At 44.8% G+C, this 26,530-nt stretch overlaps 1 protein-coding gene across 1 annotated transcript in view; it reads right to left on the reverse strand.

Moving 5' to 3' along the window:
- The window catches only part of LOC147884832 (uncharacterized), a 49,708-nt gene that overhangs the window by 11,617 nt on the left and 11,561 nt on the right, over positions 1 to 26,530 (reverse strand). The window lies entirely within an intron of this gene.

A 26,530-nucleotide genomic window follows, 5' to 3' on the forward strand; every position in this document is an offset into this window, starting at 1 on the left:
GGGCAGTGGTAGAACAAGGTGCATGATTGTAGCCTTTATTAGGCTGTGACTGTAGGGTGGCCGCAATTTGCGACATGGATTGCATGCACCTTGGGGCATTGTGCACCACCCATGCGCCTCAAGCTTGATCAGAAGGCCTACTCAAGGGCCAAGGCCTTACACAAGGCCTTCTCACTAGTCCTTAAGTCGAGGATTGCACCATGATGGGGCATAATCAATGAGGCGCACCGAATCCCTGAAGGCCCACGATTGGCATGCGCATTCCATCACCCCTTTTCTTCCAACTATGTACTAAGCATCTCCTCCTGTATAGAAAGAAAGGAGAGATTTAATTTTAACCGAATTTCAAAGGGGGAAAAGAGAAAGAAGCCCCCTAGTAATTTCTTGATTCTTGTTCTCTCTTTGTGTCCTCGATGATGTCATGCTAATGTCAGCATGCTACAACATGGCAGGTCCACACAGTCAAAGAATCATTGCTCTGATACCACTTATCACGTACCGGTTGGAGGATGCAAATGTGTGAGGTAATGATGCATAAATTGGGAAGCATTGGCCCTCCAAATTTGGTGAAGTAGTGCCCACGTGAGTCTACTTTTGCTATTGACCAATGTAGAATGCTTGTGCAATCCACAAACTACATATGAATTTGTAATGCCTCATACACACGTTCCATGCATACGAGAGGTCACAACCTCTCATGCCTCTTGGGATCCATCCCTTGGGCATATCCCATTGTTCTACCCTTAGCCTATGACTCTTTTATGCCTACCATTTATTAATGCATACCCATGAATTCCTACCCATTCCTATCCTAGGACCTACATGTGTGAGTGCACCATTTATTTATGAATTAACATATATTCACTACATTATCCATATGGCAATTAGCCATTTAAACCTACCTAGCCTACCTTCTAATTATTACATTTGATCATGCTAGCCTAATACATTCTAGACTACAAAATCATGTCATGACATGTGCACACACTTGATGGGCATGATACTTTGCACGTGTGTCAATACAAACTATGTTTATGTGTATTTAAAGTATCATGATCATCAGATATGCTCTGGATGGTCAAAGTCACCAGAAACCCCGTTTTTCACCAAGTGTTATCCACAACTGCCATAAAATGTATCTGAGGTGTGTCATTTGAATGCACTCATATCTAGTGGGAATGATACTTTGCACACACATCAATACAATTTATGTTGAGTTGTATGCAAAATATTGTGCCCATCAGATTTGCTTTGGATGGTCAAATGTGCCACAAACTCCATTTTTCACCAAGTGTCATGCACAACTGCCAAAAAACAGTATATCTGAGGTGTATTATTTAAATGTTTTCATACCTGATGGGTAGGATGCTTTGCATACATGTTAATATAATCTAATTACAGGCGCATGAAAAATATCGTGTCCATCGGATATGTTTTGGATGGTCAAATGCACCACAAACCCCATTTTTCATCAAGTGTTATGGACAATTGCCAAAGAATAGTATAATGTGAGGTGTGTATTCAAATGCACTCATACCGGTAGATAGGCACGATACTTTGCACAAACATTAATCCAACCTATTTTGAGGTGAGTGCAAAGTATCGTACCCATCGGATATGCTTTGGATGGTCAAAGCTCACACAAACCTTGTTTTTCATCAAGTATTATGCACAACCACCAAAAAATAGTATTTGAGGTGTGTTATTCAAGTGCGCACCTACTGGATGGGCATGATACCTTGAACTCATGTCAATTTCACCTTTTTTGAGTCTTGTTCCACTTGTATCATGCCCATGGAATATGATTTGGAATGTCAAACTCGCTACAAACCCTATTTTTCACTGTCATGCACAACCATTGCCAAAAAACACGATCTAAGGTGTATTATTCGAGCATGCACATACCCGATGGACATGATACTGTGTGTAAGCATCGATATTGCATATTTTGATGCATGTGAAAATTATCATGCCCATCGGATATGCTTTGGATGGTCAATGTTGCCACAAACCCCCATTTTCACCAAGTAATATGCATAACTACCAAAAGAAACTATCTTAGGTGTGTCATAAGAATACGCTCATACTTGATGGACATAATACTTTACACATGTTAATCCAACCCATGTTGAGGCACGTGTAAATTATCATACCCATCACATATGCTTTGGATGGTCAAACTCACCACAAATGCAGTTTTTCACCAAGTGTTATAAGAATCTAAGGTGTGTCATTCGAATGTGTTCATACTTGATGGGCACGATACGTTACATAGGAATTGGAAAATTCTAACCATAAAGATGACTCTAGATGGCTTATGCTGATCGATTTGGGTACTTGGAGGGCTAAATTTGGGTCTCATATGAGGAAATTATGTTAATTTTTGGGCAAATTTATCAAATTTCAAGTTTGAAATATTAGCTAAACTAGAAGGGGAAAGGGGGGGGGGGGGGGAGGGGGGAAAATGATAAAGGTGGGAGGGGAAGGGGGGGGAGGATTACCAAAAAGCGAGCAAAAAAAGGCGAGCAGCCCCAAATAAGTGAGCAAGATTAAATAGGTTTCAAGCGAGCGAGAACCTCATCCAGCATCTTATTCCTCTCAATATCATTGGAACAATTGATGTGATCATAAGCAAATTAAACATATTCCAACAATGAAGGCATGCCTGAAACTCACAATTCACTTCTCTTTCATCCCCATACTATCACATTTGAGTTGTGGTGGAGAGGTAGAGACACAACAATACATAAAATTTGCGATAAAAAAAGCAAACACTACTCAGATTTGAACATCCACACAGCAAGATAATGATCGATCACAAGGTAGAATATATGACTGAAAATATGTAAACATGATCATGTGCTACATATACATATCATGTCTTTTATGCTTGTAGAAGATCGTCTATACATTCGATCCAAAAACATGGAAATAGAACCAACTATGTCAAAAGAAAAAAAACACATTTTCATCATAAGGATTAATATTGCTTAGTAAAAATACCTATGGAATCTGGACGATACCATGCTTTTAAAAACTTAGGGAGCCAAAAAAGGATTTTAGCCCTCCATACTTCTATTATGACCAATGTTTGAATGATAGTTCTATCGGAAACCATTATGTTGATTGCTCTAAACCATTATCGGAAATGAATGCATCTAAACCATTATGTTGATTGCTCATCCAGTATCCTATAGACTATTATGTTAAACTTAATACGTGACCACAAACTCAAGCATAAGAGGAGCATTCTAGCACTTGAGCCGTACATCAATTTCCAACACTTGAGGCACATAGTGGCTTTGCCCATGCAACGTTTCCAGCTGCAATCCAAGCATCAAGCAATCTCATATTCTATATCTAGAGACATCATGAGGGGTAGAGCCTCTTTTTGGTAGTCTCACTAGCAATATGTATTGAAAAAAAATGTATTCAATTATTATATTCTTCCTTGCTATATGAATGCTCTTAATGCATCCAAATTGTAGAACTACTTCAATACTACTTCTTAGTTATATTGTATAATAACCTCCATATATATGCTCGTGAGACAACAAAAAAGAGACCTGGCAACCCAAAATGACAGCACATTGACACGCTACCATTTTTGGGATACCATGCCTCTTTTTTAATGTCTCACGGACATAAGAACAAGCACTTGTGTTCCTTACCTTCCTTTCCAATGGGGGTCTTGATTTTGGGGGGTGTATGCCAAAAATTGATAAACAACATTATTTGATGCATATAGTTTTATTAAATAGATAAAATAAGCATGAAAACATCTAAATTGGCTCTTGCCATTCGATTTAATGTATGACATGACCCCATTTGGATTTGTAATTCCAAAGATACGAGGTCTTATTTTTAAAGCTTGAATGCCTGAAATAGCACGCTGCCTATTTCATACATTTAGGCCACAAAAGTAGGACCCCATGTAGGACCAAATTGTAAAGAATAAGGGAGAGAGATAGGAGACTCAAGTTCAGCTTTCTTCACAACACACAAGAGAGAGGACACAAGGTTGGAGGGTGAAGCCTTTCTTCACTTTTGCACACAACAACAATACAATAGAAGAGGGAAATACCCTATATGTCAAACCCTAGAATACGTGGTTCATATGTGAACCCAAACCAAAAACATACGTGGTAGTCTAACTACACCACGAGTACAACTAACATAGGTGGTGACATAAATGATAGTCATCCAGGAGATATATCGGGGGTAGAGCTTGATATCTCAACACTCCCCCTCAAGCTCAAATCCATCTCACATACACCAAGCAAGCTCCTAAATCTGCGAAGCTTCTCGGTACCCAATGCCTTCGTAAAAATATCAGCCACCTGCTCCTCAGTGCTGACATAGACAAGATCAATCTCACCAGCTAGAACCTTCTCTCTCACAAAGTGATAATGCACCTCAATGTGCTTCGTTCTAGCATGATAAACTGGGTTATTAGCAAGCATGATGCTGCTAATGTTGTCACAATGAATGACAACTGCTGCATGAATTGACTGTCCCATATCTGCAAGTAGCTTCCGTAACCAAGCTACCTCACATGCAGCCATTGCTGCACCCCTGTACTCAGCCTCTGTGCTCGACAAGGCAACTGTTGGCTACTTCTTGCTGCTCCAACTGATGGCACCACTCCCAAGGGAAAACATAAAACCACTAGTAGATCTCCTGTCTGAGACACTACCAGCCCAGTCAGCATCTGTGTATCCATGTACCTGTAATGCACACCCAGCTTCATAAAATAGTCCATAATGCAATGTGGACTTCACATACCGCAGTATGCGTTAGCCGCATCCAAATGTGGCTTCCTCGGTGCCTGCATAAACTGACTCACCAGCCCCACAACATAGCTCAAATCTGGTCTGGTTATAGTCATGTAAATCAAGCTACCTACTATGCGCCTGTACATAGTAATATCTTCAAGAAGCTCACCTGTCTCTGCATTGAGCTTCACATTCTGCTCCAATGGAACAGAGATAGGCTTACAGCCTGTCATCCCATATTTGGACAGCATGTCCAAACCGTATTGCCTTTGCAACAGCCATATCCCACTCGGGGATCTAATAACCTCAATGCCCAAGAAGTAACGCAGCTCTCCCAAATCTTTCATCTCAAATTTCTGCTTCAACAGCAGCTTCACTTCATTAATGTCTGCATCACTATCACCTGTAATAATCAAGTCATCAACATAGATGACTACAAGCACAATCCCTCTGTTTGTCCTTTTCACATAAAGTGAAAAATCTGAATTGGAAATCTGAAATCCAATAGTGACAAGATATTGCCCTATCTTGTCTGACCATGCCCTCGGCGCCTATTTTAAGCCATACAAGGCTTTGCGCAACCTGCATACAAAATCGGGGTGTGAATTATCCTCATAACCTTCTGGCTGCATCATATAAACCTCTTCCTGCAAATCACCATGCAAGAAGGCATTTTTCACATCCATCTGATGTAAAGACCATCCCTTTGTAGCAGCCATAGCAATTACTGCTCTCACGGTTGCCATCCTTGCAACTGGGTTGAAAGTTTTCTCATAATCAATTCCATATGTTTGTGCAAAACCTTTGGCAACCAATCTTGCCTTGTACCTGCTAACAGACCCATCAGCATTGTGCTTTACTTTGTAAACCCACTTGCAGCCAATAGCCTTCTTATCATGAGGCAAAGGCATCAAATCCCAAGTGTGGTTTGCATCCAAGGCAGCCATCTCTTCATCCATAGCTGCTTCCCAATTTTTATGCCCTGCTGCATCCTCAAAACATGTGGGCTCTGGCTCCTCTAGAACCTTGACCATATAAGCATAGTGATGTGCTGTATACCCATCATATCTCAGCCTGTCAACTAGATACTTAATACGAGTGGACCTCCGTACAACTGGATCAGTTGCAGGAGTCTTTAAATCATGCCTGCTTTTCCTTGCACCAGGTGTAACAACAGAAGGAATCCCAAGTTCCTCATCAAGGCTCATTTCAGAGCCGCTTGACTCTCCATCAACATGAGAGCTACCAGCAGACACATCAAACACTGGAGCATGGTCTACTTTTTCTTTTCCCTTATGTGATACCTGCACAACACTATCAGGGCTGCCATGTGACGATTCACTAGATCTCAATCTCCCTGTCCATGCATTAGATCCACTAGTAGAGGACTCTCTGGGTCCACTCAAGGCTTGAGATTGCTGCTCTGCATTTATTGCAGCATTCCCATTTCCTGCATCTGCATCTCCTACCATAACAGTTGGTGCATACCAGTTGCTCATTTCATCAAAAACAACATCTCTGCTCACTTGCATTTTGCGGGTGGAAGGGTTATAACAGCGATACCCTTTCTGGTGCAGAGCATATCCAATAAAGATGCATTTTTCTGCCTTTGGATCCAGCTTTGTTCTCTTCTCATCAGGAACATGAACATAAGCTATGCAACCAAATACCTTCAAGTGAGAAATATCTGGTTTTTGGCCTGTATACATTTCTTCAGGCGTCATGCCATGGACAGCTGCAGTGGGAGTTCTGTTCATAATATAAACAGCAGTTGCTACTGCTTCAGCCCAAAAATAATCAGGCATGTTTTTCTCATTTAGGATCGCCCGTCCTACTTTTGCAATATGCCTGTTCTTCCTTTCTGCAACCCCATTCTGCTGAGGGGTAGACCTGCATGAGTACTTCCTTTGAATTCCCTGTTCTTTCAGGTATTCACAAAATTCTTCTGAAAAGTACTCTCCCCCTCCATCAGATCTTAGCACTTTAATATGCACACCTTTCTCTTTTTCAACCATGGCCTTAAAAGCCTTGAAATGGCTGAACACTTCACTTTTGTGCTTCATAAAATAAATCCACACCTTCCTAGTGTAGTCATCAATAAACGTCACATAATAATGGCATCCACCAATAGAAGCAGCTTTGGTTGTCCAAACATCTGAATGGATCACTTCCAAAGGTCTTCTGCTCACCTTAGCATTTTTGGGAAATGCATGTCTGGCCTGCTTACCCATTTGGCATGCTTCACATACCTTTTGCATTCCCTCAACTCTGAATTTAGGCAAACCTGCAACAATGTTTTTCGTTTGCATAGATTTCAGCCTTTGTATATTCACGTGCCCAATGCGCTTGTGCCATATCTCAATATCTGCAATGATACCTCTCCCATGCGCAAACATAGCAGCTTTCACCTCAGGCATATCAACATCCAAGGTGAACATTCTGCCATTTTTGTTGCCTTTCGCAACCAAGCGGCACTTATTTTTCAAGTCCTCAACAAAGCATCCATCAGGATTAAATCTAACCTGCAGACCTTGCTCAACCATCTGGCCAACTGAAACCAGGTTCTTAGTGATTTTTGGAACATGAAGTACATCTGCCAAGTACTTCGTTTTGCCATCCTGCATAGCCAATGGCACTTTACCAACCTGCGTAATTGGGTGCGCAGTATCATCACCTGTTTCAACATAACCTGGCTTATCCAAATTTCTAACATCATGAAACCACTCACCATGACTGGTCATGTGGTTAGAGGCACCTGAATCAACATACCAAACATCATTGCAAGCTGTAGCATCTCCTGACATGGAGTTAACCATATGTTGCATCACAAAAAGGTGCTCATTTCTGTCGTCACCATGCCCACTTGATGATGCATAGTTGCTTTGCTGCAACTTCCCACTTTTGATGTCATTCTGCTTTTTATAGCATGTATTCTCCTTGTGTCCAGGCTTTCCACAATAATAGCATTCTGTGCTGCTATTTACTTGCTGGTTCCTTTGCCATGAACCACGGCCTCTTTGGCTCCCCCTGCCTCTAGAACTACCACGTCCTCCTCCATAGGACTGGTTTTCCTGTTGTTGCTGTTGGTTCTGATTTCCTGCACGGCCACCAAAACGGCCTCTTCCTCTACCTCTACCTCTACCTGTATTCGAGTAGAAAGCAGTCTCTTGAGAAGTTGAGGTGGCTGAACCACCATTCCTTTGCTCTTCACTCAGCAAGAGAGCAATAAGTTCCTGAAAATCAGGAAATGTTTCACGGACTCCAATGGATGTCCAAAACTGTGCATAATCTTTCCCAAGACCATTCAAGGTCACGAACACTAAGTCCTCATCATCAACAGGTGCTCCAATGGAGGCAAGAGAATCTGCAAGGCCTTTCACCTTCAAGGAATACTCATTTATATTCAGATTTTTCCTTTGCACATTGTGCAACTCCTGCTTTAGCTGCATCTTTCGTGCTTTGGTATTTGTGCTATGCAGCTTCACCAATGTATCCCATGCCTCTTTAGGCGTCTCTACATCCTGTATATGCACAATCATAGAATCTAAAATGCTAACTGACAGCCAATACAAGCATTTTCTGGCTTTTTCATGCCATTCTTTAAAGGCCTTCAATTCAGCAGGAGTGGGAGCAGCACCCAAAACTGGTTCTGCAGTTTCACCACTGATGTACTCCCAAACTCCCTTTCCCATAACGAAGTTTGTCATCCTGAACTTCCATGCTTGGAAGTTGTTCTTGTCAAGCTTCTCACTGACAATGGTAGACAGATTCTCAGACATTTTACAAATCATGAATTGCAACAGCAACCTGTAAACACAGCAAATGTCTCACAAGGGCAAATAGCAAAACTTCTGCAAAAAGCCTCACAGGGGCAGATCTACAACACTGACGAAAGTGGTATTTCACCACACAGTCACTTCCTAGTGACGATTTTGCATCAACAGGCAACAGGCATGAATCTGCAACTCCCAATATCTCTGCACACAGGCATACGATGCAATTTCTATGGCACCTTTCCACCGACTAGCCGCGTAGTGGTCGCACAGGGAAAAACAGGGCCTTTTTTTGAGTGCCTGCGAAGAACGTCCGCCTTCAAAATGGGCCCCAAAACAGCCTCAAATCAAAAAAATAAAGTCACCGAGGGCCTCTCAATCTGAAACAGTGCACTCCTGCACTTCTGGCTGTGCTCCTGCAGAGATTTGCTCCCAAACTCGAAATAGGAAAAGCAACACTGGTCCTCTTACCAGGACACCACAAACTTGGCTTGCTTTCTTGAGCTCCTTACCACGAACAAGGCTCTGATACCATGTAAAGAATAAGGGAGAGAGATAGGAGACTCAAGTTCAGCTTTCTTCACAACACACAAGAGAGAGGACACAAGGTTGGAGGGTGAAGCCTTTCTTCACTTTTGCACACAACAACAATACAATAGAAGAGGGAAATACCCTATATGTCAAACCCTAGAATACGTGGTTTATATGTGAACCCAAACCAAAAACATACGTGGTAGTCTAACTACACCACGAGTACAACTAACATAGGCGGTGACATACATGATAGTCATCCAGGAGATATATCGGGGGTAGAGCTTGATATGTCAACACAAATGAGGTCCTACTTTTGAGGCCTAAATGCATGAAATAGGCAGCACATTAACAAGCTACCTATTTCAAGAATTTAGGCCCTAAAAGTAGGACCCCGTATCTTTGGACTTACAAATCCCAATGGGATCATGTCCTATATCAAATCAAACGCGGCAAGAGCCAATTTAGATGGTTTTCATGCCTATTTTCTCCATCAATCAAAACTATATGCATGAATATTTCCATCAAGATATGCATTAATATATGCATCAATATATACATATGTATGTATGTATGTATGTATATATACATATATATATATATATATATATATACATACATACATACATACATACATATGTGTGTGTGTGTGTGTGTGTGTACACACACACGCACACACACACACACACACACACACACACACACATGCACACACGTATATATACACATATAGATATATATGTATGTATATACATACATATATACATACTTACATACATATAGCAAAACTAGGACCCCATTGGTTGCCTATTTCATGCATTCTGTTGTCTCATGAGCATAAGAACAAGCACTTATTTTCCTTACCTTTATTTGCAATGGGGGTCTTGATTTTGGGGGGGGTATGCCAAAATTTGATAAACAACATTATTTGATGAATATAGTTTTAGTTGATGGAGAAAATGGACATGAAAACCATCTAAATTGGATCTTGCCATTCGATTTGATATATGACATGACCCCATTTGGATATGCAAGTCCAAAGATATGGGTGCTACTTTTAGGGCCTGAATGCGTGAAATAGGCACCGTGTTAACGTGCTGCCTATTTCATGCATTTAGGCCTCAAAGTAGGACCCCATATCTTTGGACTTACAAATCCAAATGGGGTCATGTCATATATCAAATAAAATGGCAAGATCCAATTTAGATGATTTTCATGTCCATTTTCTCCATATATCAAAATTGTATGCATCAATATATACATATATGCATCAACATATACATACATACATACATACAAACATCAAAAGTAAGACCCCATTGGTTTCCCATGTCATGCATTTTGTTGTCTCATGAGCATAAGAACAAGCACTTGTGTTCTTTAACTTTCTTTGCAATGGGGGTCTTGATTTTGGGGGGGTATGCCAAAAATTGATCAACAACATTATTTGATGAATACAGTTTTAGTTGATGGAGAAAATGGACATGAAAACCATCTAAATTGGATCTTGCCGTTCGATTTGATATATGGCATGACCCCATTTGGATATGCGAGTCCAAAGATATGGGGCACTACTTTTAGGGCCTGAATGCCTGAAATAGGCAGCGCGTTAATGCACTGTCAATTTCATGCATTTAGGCCTCAAAACTAAGACCCCATTGTGTTGCCAATGGGGTCCTACTTTTGAGGCCTAAATGCATGAAATAGGTAGCGCGTTAACGCGCTGCCTATTTTAGGCATTCAGGCCCTAAAAGTAGGACCCCATATCTTTGGACTTACAAATCCAAACGGGATCATGTCATATATCAAATCGAATGACAAGAGCCAATTTAGATGGTTTTCATGTCCATTTTCTCCATATATCAAAATTGTATGTATCAATATATACATCAATATATACATATATGCATCAACATATACATACATATATATACACACACACACACACACATACACACACACACACACACACACACACACACACACACACACACACATGCACACACATATATATACATATACATACATACATCATACATACATATATATATATACACACATATATATATGTATGTATGTACATGTACATACATACATACATACATACAAACATCAAAAGTAAGACCCCATTGGTTGCCTATGTCATGCATTTTGTTGTCTCATGAGCATAAGAACAAGCACTTGTGTTCCTTACCTTTCTTTGCAATGGGGGTCTTGATTTTGGTGGGGTATGCCAAAAATTGATCAACAACATTATTTGATGCATATAGTTTTAGTAGTTTTAGTACACATACATACATGTGTGTGTGTGTGTGTGTGTGTGTGTGTGTGTGTATGTGTGTGTGTGTACATACATACATGGATGCATGCATGCATGCATACATACATACATACATATTGATGCATATAGCTTTACTAGATGGGGAAAATAGGCCCCACTCCGATTTTTGTGGAGAGACCCAACTAGACAAATAGAGCAAGTCCAAGGGGTCACTAGGGACACCCCTCGACAAATGGAGATGCCCGGTATGCAATTTTAGCACCAATTTTGGGACGTAAGTTGCATAGTCATGTCCAAAAAAAATAGTGTCAATTCTTGGATTAAATGTAGGGTAATGAATATATCCTATTCTGTCATGGGGTCGAAGAAGACGGAGGCAAAAAATTGAACCTCCAAAAAGACTTCTTTTACCAGTCTATGGGGACCGGCTCTTACTAGTGTTGAGAGTGGACAAGATAGCGACCATTAGTGTGATATGGGAGTCTCCCAGTCTATAATTTTAGCACCAATTTTGGGATGTAAACTGCATAGTCAGGTCCAAAAAAAGTTGTGTCAATTCTTGCATTAAATGTAGGGTGATGAATATATCCTATTTCATCATGGCGCCTGCAGAAGACGGAGGAAAAAAATTAAACCTCCAAAAAGACTTCTTTTACCGGTTTATGGGGCCCAGCTCTTACTAGCATTGAGAGTGGACAAGACAGCTACTGCTGGTGTGATATGGGAATCTCCAAGTCTCAAGTTTTGGGGTACATGAAATTAGATCATGGTGACAATAACTCTAAGAGGTTCCAAAGGTAGGCAACATTCTTCATCATAGCTAACTCAAATGCAAGGCAGTGAAAATGCCAGGAGAGTTGCTAGGTAGCAATGATTTTGGGAAGGGATATGATGATACTTTGTTGTTTTATGTAGGATATTAATTTCCATTAAATTTGGGACATGTTAGATATAACTTCATAAAATCCTAAGTCATGAAATTAATACATTACAAGTTCAAGCATAAATAATAGTCATGAAGTTAATGCATTAAATATTCAAGCCTAAAGAAGCATTAATCAAGACCTAATGCACCGTACCAAACTTTGGCCTTACCCTCATTCCATAGACTTGGCAACGTAAGGCCAAAATTGTCATTCTTAAGAATATATGGAAAGACCTTACGTTTGGCCCACTTTTGGCGAAAAAATTTCATTCTAAAGAATATGTGGAGTGAAATTGTGTTTGATAAATACAAATCAATGCTCAAGTTTGGACATAAATCAAGGTATCCTTTTGAAGATATTGGAACACATGAGAGAAATAATATTGAAGATACATTAATTTTTAGACATACTATTAAATACAAATGAACATACAATGGATGAAATCCTATTGATGATACATGAATTTTCAATAGAACTATCATTCAAAAGATTTGATGGATTGAATGCAGCTTTAATACATTATCCCTTTTACAAGGGTGTTTGAGTTTGAGGCTTAAAACCTAAGAATGAATCTGTGTTAAAGCCTAGTGGTTTGTTAAGGATATGTGAAACTTATAGTAAAAGTACTTACAATGGAAGGGATTATATCATGATCCTATTAAGGACATGTGAACATATAGTAGAATAATTCTACATAAAATCAATGGATCAAACTTAATGGCTCAAAAGCAAAAAAGGATGATGGTGCAACCTAGGGGCTACTTTATGGCACTATGGCAGCAATCTTTGTAGTTACTATCAAAGATAGTGTAACTTTTTTATCAAGGAAAGAGACACGAACCACTCCACATGACCTAGATCTGTATGACCTAGGTTGCACTGACATGTTTCTTTCATGGATAAAAAGTGACCCTTAGGTGATGCTATAGCACTCCCTTTTTTGGTCCATTATTATAGCACAGTTGGGGCCTTTTGACCTAATACTAGCTACCCATCAAATATTTGTTGTAGATGTTAGGGGTAGTTACCAAACTACTAATGATAGTTTTGTCACTACCATTAGTAATTTTATTAGAGTGTTCCTTAATGGTAGTTCTCCTACTACTACATACAATATTACCAATAGTAGTCCTAATCCCAATGATAGTACACATAATATTATTACGACCGTCCAACTTTAATCATCATTATATCCATGAATGCATATATATAGGTCTATCCATATCTATACCTATTTATTCCTCGTCCAATACATTTGCATTTATTTTTGGTGCTTTGCTTGCTTTGAAACTAAAGATAATGTGATTTCATTATTGTTTGCATTCTTGTCAAACATGAGGAGCTGGAATGCATAAGAGTTGGGAGGCACATTATAATTTCTATGCAAATTTGAGCCATTGAATAGCCTATTGATTCTGATTGTTTTCTTTCTTATTAAATCCTTAATTTTGTTATTTCACACCGAATATCGCCATATCAATTCATATTTTTTTAATTCTAGTAATGTCCTATCACAGTATAGTCCAGGGTTTGATCATACAAGATAAATGGGTGCTCACATTTAATATATTTTTGAGAGTCAGAAGATAGTGGCTGTAGACTACAAAATCATCACTTTGAATAAATTTAGCAAGATTCTTCTTATAGAAGGAATAATTTCTATTGCATTAACGATGAAAGAAAATTATTGAAAGGCTGATACAAGGCTCAAAATCACACTGGTGCTACTAGGCTTAATAGTCGTAGGCTAGTAGTAGTACTAGTATATTTATAAAGTAGTGTGCATGCCTCTCCTCATTAAAATTCATAGTCTTCAAAAATATATAATACATAAGTCAAAATATCCTAATGTTGAAACTGACTTAAATTCATAGTCTTCAAAAAGGTATAATACATCATTCAAAATATTCCAATTAGTTTTATTGTCCTCATGTTGAAACTGACTTTCTCTTCCTTTGTCTCCTATGAGCTTCAAACCTTCAATCCATTAATCTCTCAAATAGTAAGAATGGTCTTGTATTAAGAGGCGATGATATCTAAAGTGATCTACAAATACTAAGAATGGTCTTATATTAAGAGGTGATGATATCTCAAGTGTTATACAAATCGGAAGAATGGTTTTGTATTAAGAGGTGATGATATCTCAAGTGTTCTACAAATAGTAATAATGGTTCAAGTGTTCTGCAAAAGTATTAGGTACCTCTTAGTGGCGGAAGGGAAGGAGTGATGATATCTCAAGTGTTCTACAAATAGTAAGAATGGTCTTGTATTAAGAGGTCATGATATCTCAAGTGTTCTACAAATAGTAATAATGGTTTTGTATTAGGAGGTGATGATATCTCAAGTGTTCTATAAAACTATTAGATACCTCTTAGTGGTTGAAGGGAAGGGGTTGGAAGTATCGGCAAAATCTCTAAGAACTACAGGATGGTTGCAAGAACAATTTTGAATGTCATAAATGACTGGTTTTTCAACATACGGGTGAACTATTTTTAAACATTCACTTCTTTCATGGTTGATAACACTTTTAATAAGAAGAACCATTTCGAATGTCATAAGTGTTGATGCAATCCCATGCTATGAAGTCTACATACAGTTTTTTTTTCCGCGCATATGGGTGAAGTGATGTTTACGTTACTAAGTTCAACATATCAAGCAATGCATTTGTTTTGATTATTGAAGGAGTTTGATAATAAGACCCATTTCAAATGCAAAATAATTGTTGTATCAGTAATGGAATCCGCTTTTGAGTGGACATTCGGTTTCTTTCAAACCCACATACTATTGTTGCATAATGTGAGTATGGCTCCAATTGGAAGTTAAGGTAGACTATAATTTGCAATGTTGATATGTTGCTACTTAATACCTTTCGGAGTGCTCCTGCGAGCCTCCCCTCCCCCCCCGCGAGCTCTACCTCCCCCCCCTAGCTCCTCCTCCTCGCCTCGACCACCCCCACCCCCTGCCTCTTTGCCCTCAACCCCCCCTCACCCGCCGCCTCACCTCGCTGTGCCCCTCGCCTCCGCTCTCACCCCCCCTCGCACCCTCCGCCCCCCCCTCGCCTCTCCGCCTCAGCTCGCCTCTCCGCTCCCTTCCCCCTCGCCCCCCCCTCCACCTCACCCTGCCTCACGCTACCCCCCCCTCGCTTCACCTCACCCCCCCCTCTCGTCGCTCCGCCTCACCTCCCTGCCCCCTCGCTTCACGCGCCCCCTCGCCCCCCATTCCGCTCCTTCCCCGCCCCTCCCTTCACCTCCCCGCCCCCTCACCACACCACCCCCCCGCCCCTCCCGCCCTTTCACCTCCGCTCCTCCCCGCACCCTTCACCCCGCCCTCCCGCCCCCGAACCTCCCGCCCCCTCACTCCGCTCCGCCCCGCCCTCCACCCCGCCACCTCCCGCCCTCCCGCCCTGCCCCGCCTTCCCCCTGCTCCCGCCTCCTCCTTACTTCACCCGCTCTTCGTCCCCACTCCCCCACCCCGCGTCACCTCCGCCTCCCGGCCTTTCGCTTCGCCTCCTCCGTCCTCCGCCCCCCTCCATTCTCCCTGCCTTCCGCCTCCACAACCGTCCTCTTCACACCCAGGCTCCACCCTCCCGCTTCTATCCCCCCCTTTTTGGGTGGCAGCCTTTTCTTCATCGGAAGCTCGCAGTTTGTCTTGGCGGTATGGCGGCTCCCTGACGGAGGCCCAGTCGGCCCCTCCCTCTCCAGATGCCTACCGCGTTATCCTGACAGAGCAACAATCATCTCGGGTTCAGGAGGTTGCCAATGACTTTGCCCGTACCTCTGTTTACGGCAGAGTCATTGGACACTCTCCCTCCAGATCAGCCATTAGGGACTGGCTCCAGTCCACTCTCATGCTAGAGGATGGCCATATTGAGGAGGTGGCCCTTATGGGAAGGGGCATCTTCTGGCTCAAACTCTCCAATGAGAAAGCTGCGAGCAACCTGATTGCTGGTTCCCCCACGTCGGTGGATGGAAAGATTATCATGATAGTCCCGTGGTACCGTGGATTCAGCGCAGAGTGGATTTTGATGTTCGGTTCCGTATACCTTGCCATCTAGTGACGCTAGTTTTTCCAGGTCTTGCTGCTGAGCTGCGGCCGATTGTCAGGGACCTGGGCTCCCATTTTGGCTGGGTTATGCACGACACCTTCGCCGATGCGGTGACTACGGTAGGAGCCCCTCGAGTCCGTGTGGCTATGGCGGATCCTGCGACTCTCCCTGCAGTGATCGAGATTGTGACAGATACCGGTAGCATCACCCAGAGCATGGTAGTCACCGGACAGCCAGGCTAGTGCCTGAGGTGCCACGGCTTTGGGCACTTGGCGGTTGCTTGTCCACTTTTCACCAGCTCTTCTCGGCCTCCCCCGCCCCTGCCCCCTCCGCCCTCGCCCCCCCTTCGGACAGTCACGTCAGGAGGAGCCGAGGCAACCGGAGTCCGGCCCAGAGTTAGTGGGCGGTTGGACTGAGGTTAGAAGGAAAAGAGGAAAGAACAAGAAGATTTCGGATAAAGGCAAGGAGGCAGAGGTTACCCATCCTCCTGCAGCAGCACCTCAGAGACCTGACAGGTAGCCGCCCCAGGGACCTGGGAGAGCTTCTTCTTCGACGGTAGCCCGCCCTTCACAGCCTCAGATCCCCCTCTCTTCCGCTCTTCTGCCCCTTTCCACTCAGTCCCAGCCCCTTCCCCAGTTTCACCCCCCTTCTCCCGACCCGCAACTTCAGCCCCCGCCTCTTCCTCCTCTGTCTCCTCCTCCTCCTTCTCAGCCCCAGTTCCAGTTGCATCCCCATCCCCCTCCTCCCGTCTCTCTCGACTCTCTTGCAGAGTTAGCTGCACCGACGGCTTCCCAACCGAGGGCAGCCCCCGCTTCCCCTCCTCCACCTCCTTCGCTAGTCGCCTTCGTGGAGTCTAAGTCGCCAACCCCCCAGCCTCCTCCCCCCCCTCCACTGGCAGGACACCTGGAGTCTACACCACCACTGGAGCAGGCTTCCCTGTCCGCTAGCCCCTCAGTGGTAGACTCTGATGGGTCTCAGCTTCAGGAGAGAGAGCTTCCTCGAGACTTTTACAGATCTGGCCCCTGGGACTACTTGGATGTGGCCGACCTCGAGACCTTCCCGGCTTGTCTCGACATCAGTATCTTCCTACTCCGCAAAGGGGTGGATGGGAAGATTTCCGCCTTGGCCCCTAGGGATAGCCCTAGCTTTGCTTTCACGTTCCTCAGCGACGGCACCGAGACCTGGACAGACGACTCGGTTTGGGAGGCTCTCCGAGAGCAGACGCACGCTCAGGTTTGCTCCTAGATAAGCCCGTCCGGTGGGCAGCTTCTCGAGACTCAGTGGTCCGAGGGCGATGTGCGCCTGCGGTGGCGTTGCGCCGCCAAACGCTTCCGACTGATTATGATCCTCAGGCCTCCCCTATCATGGCCCCTCCCCCAGGATGTCAGAGCCTGGTCCCCTCATAAACTCCGAGCCTTCTACGGGATGACTACTTCAGAGATCTCGAGCTGGCTCGAGAAAGCATTTGCTCATGGCACCAAAGGCCTCTCGCCTTTGCTGAAGGTGTTGAAGAATGGGCAGGACGACCCCGCCTCCCCCTCTAAACCTTCTCATAAGCGGCAGCGCCTCCACTCCGAATTGTCAGCTTCTTCATCGACTTCGACCGCGAGCAGACAGTTGTTCGCAGCCTCCCATTCCTCACCATGAGCCTACACCTTGTATCCTGGAATGTGAACGGGTTTCACTCTTCTGGCACCCGTGGTCCCAGGAAGCTCATTTTGCGACAGGAACTTCAGCCAGCAGTGATTGGTCGTTTGGATGTACTTCTGCTCCAGGAGCACAAGCTTTCTGCGGCTCATTCTCGTAGCTGCGGGAAGGTTCTCCCTGGACGTTCCCACACTTATTGGGAGCCCTCGATCGGCGCACAAGGGAGGAGTGGAGGTGTCTGTACTTCCGTGTGCGAGCAGTTAGCCCAGGGAGTTTTCGGTCATGGCACGTTGATCCCAGGCGGGCCCTTTGGGTAGGCCTGGAACAAGAGGGTTCCAAAATAGGAATCCTCAACATTTATGCTCCCACAGACCTCCGGTGCAGAGCCACCTTCTGGAGGACACTTACAGGGATTCTTCCAGACATGGATTCCTGGATTGTTGGAGGCGACTTCAACAATCTGGAGACCTTGGAGGACCAGCAGGGTAGAGGTCCGGAGTTTACAGGTATGGCTCAGGCAGAGCAGTCTCCTTGGGACTCTTTCATCTTCGTGACAGGAGGTAGGGACAGTTGGATAGACCCATCCTTCCGGCGTTGGCACGGGAGCCTGGACTTCTTGTGGGGCTTCCGCAGGGAAGGAGGCAGACTCCTGGAGAGGCTGGATAGATTTTATGTCAGTGATTGGGCCATTAGCAGAGGTGGTCAGGCAGGTATAGTTCCAGGGACGACACTTTCCGACCATGCTCCTGTGCTCCTATCATTAGACTCGGTAGCCCAGGCCCTTCCCCCCCATTCATGCCAGATTCCCGACTCCATTTTCTCGAGGGTGGACGTGCGCAGCAGTATCTGCAGTCTATGGGACAGAGATTGGGGCGAGTACGTGGATCTGGTTGATTCGGTGGCGCAGGCTTTGCAGGAGTCCATCCAGATTTGCCAGCTCATAGCCCTACAGGTTCGACAGGAGTGGTGGGGCAGAGAGAGAGCTCTTCGGAGGGACCTCGCCTCCATTCAGCGACTCCAGCAGGCAGCCCCGAGCTTGGAGGAGCTTTGGATCCAGGCCCTTCAAGCCAGAGCCCTTCTTGAGGAGACCCTCCAACGCCAGTCAAAGTTTTCCTATCACGCCTCCCTCTCCTTCTGGGCTCAGAAGGGTGACCGGATGAGCAGGGAGTTCTTCAAGACGCATGGCCAGAGAGCAACAGTAGTAGGTGATCAGCTCCGGAGTCTCAGGACAGTAGAGGGGCACATTGTTACGGATCCAGGTGAGGTCTTGGGGTTGGCTACCGACTTCTATAGGACTCTTTTCCAGCAGGAGCTGCTTGCCCCTCGCACTGGACGCTCCCCGCAGGAGGTGTGGAGGCACATTCCATCCCTGGTCCAGCTCAGCATCATGCAGGCGACGTTGTTGGCACCGTTCACTACGGACGAGATGTTGGAGGCCTTGATGGCCATCGACGGGCATGCCTGGGCGAGGATGGGCTATCCCGGGCATTCTTCACCTCCTTCTGAGATCAGATCCATCAGCCCCTCCTAGCAGCTCTTCAGAGGATTTTTAGCAGCGGTCATATGCCAGAGAGCCTCTCCTCGGGACTGATTTGCCTCATCCCGAAGGGAGGAGATAGACAGGAGATCCGTCAGTGGCGCCCGATCACCCTACTTACCACTGCTTACAAAATCCTTGCCAAGATGATCAGCGCCAGAGTTCGGCCTCTACTTCCAGACCTCATTCATGACACTCAGACAGGCTTTGTCCAGGATCGCAGTATCCTGGATAATGTCTTCACCTTCTCAGAGGCAGCGGAGTGGGCTCAGCATAGTGGGTCACACCTAGCCATCCTACTTCTCGACTTTGAGAAGGCCTACGATCGAGTGGACTGGTCCTTTTGGAGGGGACTCTGGAGCGACTAGGTTTCCCAGCAAGATGGATTCAGGGTATTTCAGCATTGTACAGCATTGTACAGGACAGCTTCTAGCAGGGTCATCATTGGCGGCAGGATGGGTGAGCGTTTTCGTCTGGAGAGATCAGTGCGTCAGGGCTGCCCCCTGGCTCCTTACCTGTTTCTCTTCTTCACTGAGGCTATGACATACTACCTTCAGGCGAGATCTACTAGGCTCAGGGGTGTTCGCCTCCCACTCCGGGAGGACACGGAGGAGCTCCTGGACTCGGAGTATGCGGATGACATAGCACTGTATGTCCAGGATGATGAGATGATGCTGGAGAGGGTGAGGTTGGCCCTAGAGATCTTCTTTTCGGCTACCGGTGCGAAAATCAACTGGAACAAATCAGTTGGTTTTCTCACAGACCCGGGGCGTGCTCTCAATGGGGGAGTTTTTTGGGTTTCACGTGGATTCCGCAGGGACAGACAGCTAGATATCTTGGTTTTCAGGTCGGCCTGGATATCACGCCAGCTCAGCAGTTTCTCTCGGTGCTAGATTCCATCCGATGAAAGCTGGCTTTCTGGAGCACTGCTAAGCTCTCCCTTGCAGGTCGTGCCCTGGTAGTCAACCAGGTTCTCCTAGCCACGGCTTGGTATGTGGCTTCCTATTGGTGTTTCTCGAGATCCAGCATGGCACAGCTTAGGAGGTTGGTTCGGAACTTCCTTTGGTCCGGGGAGGATGGCCTCAGAGATACCAGAGCCAGGGTTGCTTGGCAGACAGTCATTCTTCCGCAGGCTGAGGGTGGCCTGGGGGTCATTGTTGAGATATCAAGCTCTATCCCCGACATATCTCCTGGATGACTATCATTTATGTCACCGTCTATGTTAGTTGTACTCGTGGTGTAGTTAGACTACCACGTATGTTTTGGTTTGGGTTCACATATGAACCACGTATTCTAGGTTTTGACATATAGGGTATTTCCCTCTTCTATTGTATTGTTGTTGTGTGCAAAAGTGAAGAAAGGCTTCACCCTCCAACCTTGTGTCCTCTCTCTTTTGTGTGTTGTGAAGAAAGCTGAACTTGAGTCTCCTATCTCTCTCCCTCTTTCTTTACATGGTATCAGAGCCTTGTTCATGGTAAGGAGCTCAAGAAAGCTAGCCAAGTTTCTGGTGTCCTGGTAAGAGGACCAGTGTAGCTTTCCTATTTCGAGTTTGGGAGCAAATCTCTGCAGGTAGCACAGCCAAAAGTGCAGGAGTGCACTGCTTCAGATTTGAGAGGCCCTTCGCGGTGCGGCGAGAGCCGTTTCGGGGCCCGTTTTGAAGGCGGAAGTTTCGGGGCCCGTTTTGAAGGCGGAAGTTTCGGGGCCCGTTATGATTTGAGGCCGTTTCGGGGCCCGTTTTGAAGGCGGAAGTTCTTCGTAGGCACTCAGAAAAAGGCCCTGTTTTTGCTGTGCGACCACCGCGCGGCTAGTCGGTGGAAAGGTGCCACAGAAATTGCATCGTATGCCTATGTGCAGAGATATTGGGAGTTGCAGATTCATGCCTGTTGCCTGTTGATGCAAAATCGTCACGAGGAAGTGACTGTGTGGTGAAATACCACTTTCGTCAGTGTTGCAGATCTGCCCCTGTGAGGCTTTTCGCAGAAGTTTTGCTATTTCCCCTTGTGAGGCATTTGCTGTGTTTACAGGTTGCTGTTGCAATTCGTGATTTGTAAAATGTCTGAGAATCTGTCTACCATTGTCAGTGAGAAGCTTGACAAGAACAACTTCCAAGCATGGAAGTTCAGGATGACAAACTTCCTTATGGGAAAGGGAGTTTGGGATTACATCAGTGGTGAAACTGCAGAACCAGTTTTGGGTACTGCTCCCACTCCTGCTGAATTGAAGGCCTTTAAGGAATGGCATGAAAAAGCCAGAAAATGCTTGTATTGGCTATCTGTTAGCATCTCAGATTCTATGATTGTGCATATACAGGATCTAGAGACGCCTAAGGAAGCATGGGATACATTGGTGAAGCTGTATAGCACAAATACCAAAGCACGAAAGATGCAGCTAAAGCAGGAGTTGCACAATGTGCAAAGGAAAAATTTGAATATAAATGAGTATTCCTTGAAGGTGAAAGGCCTTGCAGATTCTCTTGCCTCCATTGGAGCACCTGTTGATGATGAGGACTTAGTGTCCGTGACCTTGAATGGTCTTGGGAAAGATTATGCACAATTTCGGACATCCATTGGAGTCCGTGAAACATTTCCTGATTTTCAGGAACTTATTGCTCTCTTGCTGAGTGAAGAGCAAAGGAATGGTGGTTCAGCCACCTCAACTTCTCAAGAGACTGCTTTCTACTCGAATACAGGTAGAGGCAGGGGTAGAGGAAGAGGCCGTTCTGGTGGCCGTGCAGGAAATCAGAACCAACAGCAACAACAGGAAAACCAGTCCTATGGAGGAGGATGTGGTAGTTCTAGAGGCAGGGGGAGCCAAAGAGGCCGTGGTTCATGGCAAAGGAACCAGCAAGTAAATAGCAGCACAGAATGCTATTATTGTGGAAAGCCTGGACACAAGGAGAATACATGCTATAAAAAGCAGAATGACATCAAAAGTGGAAAGTTGCAGCAAAGCAACTATGCATCATCAAGTGGGCATGGTGACGACAGAAATGAGCACCTTTTTGTGATGCAGCATATGGTTAACTCCATGTCAGGAGATGCTGCAGCTTGCAATGATGTTTGGTATGTTGATTCAGGTGCCTCTAACCACATGACCAGTCATGGTGAGTGGTTTCATGATGTCAGAAATTTGGATAAGCCAGGTTATGTTGAAACAGGTGATGATACTGCGCACCCAATTACGCAGGTTGGTAAAGTGCCATTGGCTATGCAGGATGGCAAAACAAAGTACTTGGCAGATGTACTTCATGTTCCAAAAATCACTAAGAACCTGGTTTCAGTTGGCCAGATGGTTGAGCAAGGTCTGCAGGTTAGATTTAACCCTGATGGATGCTTCGTTGAGGACTTGAAAAATAAGTGCCGCTTGGTTGCGAAAGGCAACAAAAATGGCAGAATGTTCACCTTGGATGTTGATATGCCTGAGGTGAAAGCTGCTATGTTTGCGCATGGGAGAGGTGTCATTGCAGATATTGAGATATGGCACAAGCGCATTGGGCACGTGAATATACAAAGGCTGAAATCTATGCAAACGAAAAACATTGTTGCAGGTTTGCCTAAATTCAGAGTTGAGGGAATGCAAAAGGTATGTGAAGCATGCCAAATGGGTAAGCAGGCCAGACATGCATTTCCCAAAAATGCTAAGGTGAGCAGAAGACCTTTGGAAGTGATCCATTCAGATGTTTGGACAACCAAAGCTGCTTCTATTGGTGGATGCCATTATTATGTGACGTTTATTGATGACTACACTAGGAAGGTGTGGATTTATTTTATGAAGCACAAAAGTGAAGTGTTCAGCCATTTCAAGGCTTTTAAGGCCATGGTTGAAAAAGAGTAAGGTGTGCATATTAAAGTGCTAAGATCTGATGGAGGGGGAGAGTACTTTTCAGAAGAATTTTGTGAATATCTGAAAGAACAGGGAATTCAAAGGAAGTACTCATGCAGGTCTACCCCTCAGCAGAATGGGGTTGCAGAAAGGAAGAACAGGCATATTGCAGAAGTAGGACGGGCGATCCTAAATGAGAAAAACATGCCTGATTATTTTTGGGCTGAAGCAGTAGCAACTGCTGTTTATATTATGAACAGAACCCCCACTGCAGCTGTCCATGGCATGACGCCTAAAGAAATGTATACAGGCCAAAAACCAGATATTTCTCACTTGAAGGTATTTGGTTGCATAGCTTATGTTCATGTTCCTGATGAGAAGAGAACAAAGCTGGATCCAAAGGCAGAAAAATGCATCTTTATTGGATATGCTCAGCACCAGAAAGGGTATCGCTGTTATAACCCTTCCACCCGCAAAATGCAAGTGAGCAGAGATGTTGTTTTTGATGAAATGAGCAGCTGGTATGCACCAACTGTTATAGTAGGAGATGCAGATGCAGGAAATGGGAATGCTGCAATAAATGCAGAACAGCAATCTCAAGCCTTGAGTGGACCCAGAGAGTCCTCTACTAGTGGATCTAATGCATGGACAGGGAGATTGAGATCTAGTGAATCGTCACATGGCAGTCCTGATAGTGTTGTGCAGGTATCACATAAGGGAAAAGAAAAAGTGGACCATGCTCCAGTATTTGATGTGTCTGCTGGTAGCTCTCATGTTGATGGAGAGTCAAGCGGCTCTGAAATGAGCCTTGATGAGGAACTTGGGATTCCTTCTGTTGTTACACCTGGTGCAAGGAAAAGCAGGCATGATTTAAAGACTCCTGCAACTGATCCAGTTGTACGGAGGTCCACTCGTATTAAGTATCCAGTTGACAGGCTGAGATATGATGGGTATACAGCACATCACTATGCTTATATGGTCAAGGTTCTAGAGGAGCCAGAGCCCACATGTTTTGAGGATGCAGCAGGGCATAAAAATTGGGAAGCAGCTATGGATGAAGAGATGGCTGCCTTGGATGCAAACCACACTTGGGATTTGATGCCTTTGCCTCATGATAAGAAGGCTATTGGCTGCAAGTGGGTTTACAAAGTAAAGCACAATGCTGATGGGTCTGTTAGCAGGTACAAGGCAAGATTGGTTGCCAAAGGTTTTGCACAGACATATGGAATTGACTATGAGGAAACTTTCAGCCCAGTTGCAAGGATGGCAACCGTGAGAGCAGTAATTGCTATGGCTGCTGCAAAGGGATGGTCTTTGCATCAGATGGATGTGAAAAATGCCTTCTTGCATGGTGACTTGCAGGAAGAGGTTTATATGATGCAGCCAGAAGGTTATGAGGATAAAGCACACCCCGATTTTGTATGCAGGTTGCGCAAAGCCTTGTATGGCTTAAAACAGGCGCCGAGGGCATGGTCAGACAAGATAGGGCAATATTTTGTCACTATTGGATTTCAGATTTCCAATTCAGATTTTTCACTTTATGTGAAAAGGACAAACAGAGGGATTGTGCTTATAGTCATCTATGTTGATGACTTGATTATTACAGGTGATAGTGATGCAGACATTAATGAAGTGAAGCTGCTGTTGAAGCAGAAATTTGAGATGAAGGATTTGGGAGAGCTGCGTTACTTCTTGGGCATTGAGGTTATTAGATCCCCGAGTGGGATATGGCTGTTGCAAAGGCAATACGGTTTGGACATGCTGTCCAAATATGGGATGACAGGCTGTAAGCCTATCTCTGTTCCATTGGAGCAGAATGTGAAGCTCAATGCAGAGTCAGGTGAGCTTCTTGAAGATATTACTATGTACAGGCGCATAGTAGGTAGCTTGATTTACATGACTATAACCCGACCAGATTTGAGCTATGCTGTGGGGCTGGTGAGTCAGTTTATGCAGGCACCGAGGAAGCCACATTTGGATGCGGCTAGGCGCATACTGCGGTATGTGAAGTCCACATTGCATTATGGACTGTTTTATGAAGCTGGGTATGCATTACAGGTACATGGATACACAGATGCTGACTGGGCTGGTAGTGTCTCAGACAGGAGATCTACTAGTGGTTTTATGTTTTCCCTTGGGAGTGGTGCCATCAGTTGGACCAGCAAGAAGCAGCCAACAGTTGCCTTGTCGAGTACAGAGGCAGAGTACAGGGGTGCAGCAATGGCTGCATGTGAGGTAGCTTGGCTACGGAAGCTACTTGCAGATATGGGACAGTCAGTTCATGCAGTAGTTGTCATTCATTGTGACAACATTAGCAGCATCATGCTTGCTAATAACCCAGTTTATCATGCTAGAACGAAGCACATTGAGGTGCATTATCACTTTGTGAGAGAGAAGGTTCTAGCTGGTGAGATTGATCTTGTCTATGTCAGCACTGAGGAGCAGGTGGCTGATATCTTTACGAAGGCGTTGGGTACCGAGAAGCTTCGCAGATTTAGGAGCTTGCTTGGTGTACGTGAGATGGATTTGAGCTTGAGGGGGAGTGTTGAGATATCAAGCTCTATCCCCGACATATCTCCTGGATGACTATCATTTATGTCACCGTCTATGTTAGTTGTACTCGTGGTGTAGTTAGACTACCACGTATGTTTTGGTTTGGGTTCACATATGAACCACGTATTCTAGGTTTTGACATATAGGGTATTTCCCTCTTCTATTGTATTGTTGTTGTGTGCAAAAGTGAAGAAAGGCTTCACCCTCCAACCTTGTGTCCTCTCTCTTTTGTGTGTTGTGAAGAAAGCTGAACTTGAGTCTCCTATCTCTCTCCCTCTTTCTTTACAGTCATCGATCCAGAGCTTCAGAGTCAGGCCCTATTAGGCAAGCTAGTCATCTGCGGTTTGACCCCGGGGGGGCAGACGTGGAAGATGTTACTTCAGCAGGGGGTCGGTTCTTGTGTCCCGCGCCGAGGTGGAGAGTGGCTTCCGTCCCTCAGGTGGATCTTCACTTCCGCCCCGCTCACTCAGCCCCGCTCCCCACTCGTTCGTAGCCTCCTCGTGGTTTGGAGGCGGCTCCGCCTCAGTCTCATTCAGTCCCCTCCTAGCTGTCAGGAGGAGATCGATCGCCAGCCACTTATCTGGAATGATCAGGTCAGAGATGCCGAGGGCCTTCAGTTGGGGGAGAGATCACACATCAG

The sequence above is a fragment of the Dipteris shenzhenensis genome, chromosome 26 (genome assembly GCF_047967505.1).
Source record: "Dipteris shenzhenensis isolate YYH24624 ecotype China chromosome 26, Dip_SZ_1.0, whole genome shotgun sequence".
NCBI classification, from domain to species: Eukaryota; Viridiplantae; Streptophyta; class Polypodiopsida; order Gleicheniales; family Dipteridaceae; genus Dipteris; species Dipteris shenzhenensis.